Source organism: Liolophura sinensis, chromosome 3, assembly GCF_032854445.1.
Source record: "Liolophura sinensis isolate JHLJ2023 chromosome 3, CUHK_Ljap_v2, whole genome shotgun sequence".
Classification (NCBI taxonomy): Eukaryota; Metazoa; Mollusca; class Polyplacophora; order Chitonida; family Chitonidae; genus Liolophura; species Liolophura sinensis.
Window position 1 is genome coordinate 4,957,993 of NC_088297.1, and position 5,407 is coordinate 4,963,399.

Sequence of the window (5,407 nt, forward strand, 5' to 3'; positions counted from 1 at the left end):
GGTCATACATAGAAATCTCATTGCAACGGAAATCAATAACATGATATCTCAGTGAGTCATGCACAGAAATATGAGAAGTTGTCAGTTGGTGTTGAAATCTGTAGATCTTTCTAAGTCATGTGAATTTTGAGGTGGTGTACATGTACTTCATAAAAACTCTCAGACTTGTTTAACCTGCAGTTATAAAATTGGAAACCTATGCTAGTTTTCTCACCTATTCAGTACCATTTCCATGGTTTTCCATCATACGAATACATCATACACATGATGGATTTCCTCTGAAGCTCATCCACTGTCACTGTTTTGGTGAAATAATGTGAATAATGTGGAAGCAGATGACCCAAGATTTGTGTACAGTACACCCATGCTCAGGTTAAATGTACACTTGGCTTTAATATGAGTTTATCAATTACTGATTCAGAAGTGGATGTAAACTTCAAAATGAAAGTCTTCAACTTTGCCAATTGATCTGTCAGACAGTATGCCATGTCATTGTGAAATGATCTCAGCAAACAACTTTATACTTTGTCTCTTGTGTTCATGTTCCTACTTCCTAAAACTCCATGTTTCTCCTTAAATAGAGGACCAATGTTTAAAGGAGAAGAAAATTTAAATATGAAGCAAATACCATTGAAAAGAGTATGCATTCCCTGACAGCTGCATGCCATGAAAAAATTCTAATAAAGTCAGTGCCAAAATCTGCTGTGGGCGACTCCATTTTGCCTAAGAACTAGTCCTGAAGTCTTCTGTGTTAGGAGGAGAATTGCCATCGGAAACTGTCGAAGTGCAGTTCGTACAATTCCGGTAGAACTGTTCTTCCTAGAAGGTAGCGAACAGTACAGTTAGTTTTCCGTTTGACGATCAGGAAACCAGAATGTTGGAGATAGGCTCCGAGTGTGCGCGAACAAACGTTAAAAGTTTTAGCGACTCTCATTGGCTGAGAGGTAACACACCCCCAGCATAAATTACAGGTGTTAAAGATGTAGGACGTGATGGACTCAGCGATTTTTCCAGCTTTGCCGTTTTCAGGCTTTACATGTATGGCGAGGAAAAATCACAAAATTATGCAACAGGCACCACCAGATAGAAAACAATGTGCTCTTTTCAACCTATAGTGTCATGTTTTTATGTTTTCTTCTCCTTTAAGAAAAAGGATTTCTATGATGTGTGAAGATTGTCAGAATTTATACTGAATTTATACCTCAGATTTTATCCATGACTTTAATAAGTTACTCAATTTTCTTAGCCCGAGAGTTCCAGTGGTCTTCGAAGGATGTGTCGCAGTTTGTTGGGAAGGTAGAATATGCAGTCCTGGTGGGCAAATGTAAGATTCATGACTAAAAATAATATTTTATCAGTTTAGAACTTTTATGTTCCTGTGAAGAAGTTTCCATGCAATTTTTGAGGGGAAATAGAGTGGTTATTTTGAAGATGTGTCAGATTGACTGAGCAATACATATTTGTGCAGAAAGTGAAAGTGAAAGTGGTCAGCAGTAGACATGTCTCCTGTGATAGAGAATTTAAGAAGTTCCTGCAAACAATGTGCATGATGCAGTCTTGCAGCTAGTACATGGTAGAATGCAAGAGTCCACAGTACATGTACATATGCATATTTTTGAAGTCACATGTGGCTATTTAAATCAGCCATTACAGTCTTTCAAATATTTCGTCTCTTTCCAAGTTTTCATGCCAGGAAATGATATATGTCCATGTTGCGGTCACTTTGTAATTCAGGATAGAATCTATGTTTACAGCATTGCTTGGTGAAATTTACTTTATATATATGTATATGTATGTACCAAATATCAGAAAGAAATGAATTGATTTGGATCTTGCATGGAAATGCTATTGGATGTGTTGTGATGATTATGTATTACTTATATATATGTGTGTGTTTTTGTGTATATATATATATATATATATATATATATATATATATATATATATATATACATGTATTGTAAAATTTTCCTTTACATAGATATTTCCTCTGATACAAAGGTACTGTTGTGTCATATACATGGAGAAGGAATGTGGGTCTGGTTTAATGTTATTCTCTGCTTTTATTGTGTAAGTATTTTTACGTAATTATCTCATCTCTGTATCAAGTTTATGTGTGATTCAGAAGTGGGCAACTTTGGGGACAGTATCCTGGATCTATTTCAAGTCATGACATAAAGTCTTACCCATGACTAAGCTTCACATTTTGTCAGAGTCTGAGGATTCTGTGGATCTCAGAAAGGTGTTTTGAGATTTGTTTGGAAGGTAGGATGATATCCTATTGGAAAAACCAGAGTTCTACCAGAAGAGGTACCATTTATTGACAAGTGTTTGCCGTAAACATTATATTGGTGGTTGGCGAGAGAACTTCGTGTAAAACCACACAATTAAGGATTCTCGCCCAATAGCATCATTGTTGTGGACTCTTGACCAATGAGGCTGCAGCGACCTCTTGCACAGAGTGATTGTTTGTCAAGTTGATTGTAACTACCATGGTGATGCATGTTAAAAACATATGTTGCTGTGGTAGTTAGAATCAACTTAGCCAACGATCACTTTGTGCCAGAGGAACAAAGTCCTGAATCTGAGAGTGCGGTAGAAAGAGTAAGAACTCAAATAGAGCTGATCTGGTTTGATAGAGTGTGTTGTGCATCTGTTCACTGACAGCTGTACTCTGATTCTGTTTGATGGATTTCTGACCCATGTATAACACATACCAGAGAAAGTTGTCTAATTCTGCTGTTTATGTACATGTATGTCTTCACATTATGAATATAGTGTTGTGTATGTTAACATTTAATAACTCATTCATATGTGTCAGTGTGTAAATGTTTGTCTATATTTATATTTACCTGTACATGAACGTTTACCTGCACGTACCTGTTATATTGTATACCTATGTCCTTTGTTTGTGTGTAATCGAATGTAGTGAAAATGAGGTCAGATTTATATGGACACATAACCAAGTAGCACTTCACAGGCGCATGTATTAGTAACCAGACATGGTTAAATGCTATGGATCTTTATCAGATTGTGACAGGGTTCATGCAGCCCTGAAAATCCCTTGAAAGGCATGCAGTTTGAAATTGACTTTTTCAGGACAGTTTAAGTCATGGATTTTATGGGCAGATTTTTTGGAAGTTCTGGAAATCAAGAAAACTTTCCAAACTGTTTATAGACATTTGTTTTGACTTTAAAATTCTTCAAAATTAAGTCAAGCAAAAGTATTAACCTGTTGTTTATAACATTTACACATGATAGCATTGCGAAAAATTTGTAGATGGCTAAATTATCCATAAAACAGTGAACAGCACTGTACAGGGCTGAGGGTCATTGAACTGGTTATGAGAGTCCTGGAAAAGTCTGGGAATATCCTATGTGAAAATGTTCTATGAGTCATGGAATTCTATCTGAAAATTTCCTAGGAAGTCCTGGAATATGTTCTGTACCATGCTGCATGAATTCTGTGTGAACTATAAGCCTCCATAGAATGTGTATTGATTAAGCTACATGGAGACTTATGTCCAATACATATGTCATATAAGATTACATTGTAATGAGAATGAATTTTTAAAGAAAATATGTATAAATTATGAATATAGACAGTCACAGAGGATGAAATTAACAGAGTACATGTTTGCAGTTTTATGGCCTTGTTTTCTTTTTTCTTCCTTTCAGAGAACTTTTTTTTTTTTGTTAAGAAAGTGCATCTGGTTATGAATTTTAAAATTGTGCTTGTACTGTACAATTCATATTTTCATCCTAAATGTCAGGCCATACATAGCAGAAAATTGGTACTTTCGTGTGCACAAATATTCAGCGGTAGCTAATAGCTAGATAAAACAATTCCACACCTTCATTGGAAGTCTTCATATAGTTTTGCCTACAATGTGACGTCTTCTACACTTCTGGACCAACAGGTTCAATCAGGTCCTTACACAGTTGTGTCCCCTGAACCATTGGCCTCTTTAGTCTAAAAAAAAAAAGAAGGGGGTTTATATGTTATGAACAAGGTGATTCGTAGGATTCTATTGGTTATTTTCATAGGCCGGATTCTCATTGGTTAATACAAGGAAGTTGGTTCTAAGCTTTATAAGTATATGTCCACAAGCGTAAATTTTCATTCACAGTACATCTAATTCTTGCTTCACTCCCACCACAGTGCTGGTCGCCGTGGTTTAAGTGAAATATTAAACTTGAGTGTGGCATAAAACAGCAATCAGATAATTAAATAAAATTAAAATCTAATGCAAATACATATTCATGGTCAGTTATCATGGTTACAGATGTTTTGTTTTTTTTACCAAGATACATTTGAAAAAGTCCCACATTCTGTGTACATTTTTTGTTTTTGTTTTTTTTTTTTTAACCAAGATATATTTGAAAAAGTCCCACATTCTGTGTACATTTTTTTTTTGTTTTTTTTTTTTTAACCAAGATATATTTGAAAAAGTCCCACATTCTGTGTACATTTTTTTTTTGTTTTTTTTTTTTAACCAAGATATGTTTGAAAAAGTCCCACATTCTCTTTAAGGTACAAAGATCTGTTTATTGCGTATTCTTTATTACTTTGTCATTTAGTAATTATACGTATTTTGCATTTATTAGTTTACTTTGCATGGAGATTGTAAACTGTCCGAGCCTGGTGTCGTTTTGGTGCAGTGTGAAAATATACATGATCTCTTGTATTTATTCCTTGTACTAACTTTGTCCAAGTAATATGTTAAATTGCACACACAGCACATTTTCATGTACATGGATCTATAAACAAATATATATATATATACATATATACACCACTATATACATTTAAGTAACGATTTGAATTATTTACCTTCAAAATGGGAAAGCTAATTAATATAAGAAATAAACTTTCAATGGAAAGGATGTATATGTCCGAAATAGTTTGTGCACTTCAATAAAATATGTTAATTTATATTAAAGATTAATTTTTAATGAAAGCTAATTGGTTGTTTTCCTGTGCACCTGGTGATTTTGATTTGTCCAGAAATTTCAAATTTTACACCTGTGTGTAATTCAGGTCAATATCTAACGATTTTATTTGTATTTTTTATTTATTACAACTTCATTTTATCACATATATTTTTAGTTCAGTAGAAAACATCTTGTAGATTTAGTGAAATTATTGTTTTGAAACTCATCTGTTCAAAATTGCAGAAAATTAAGATTTGAAACAAGGTTTTAATTGATGACCAGTTAAAATTGAATTCCTAAGTCCTAGATCTTGAATGTAGCTCTCAACAAATGACGCTACAATTTCATGGTTGAAACCGGTTGCTTATGTCTAATTTTTTGATAAGTCTTTCAACAGACATGTGGTTTGAGCTCTCTATTATGGGTATAGCTTTATTGCAGATATTGTTCAAACTGCTATGTGTTTTTTGAC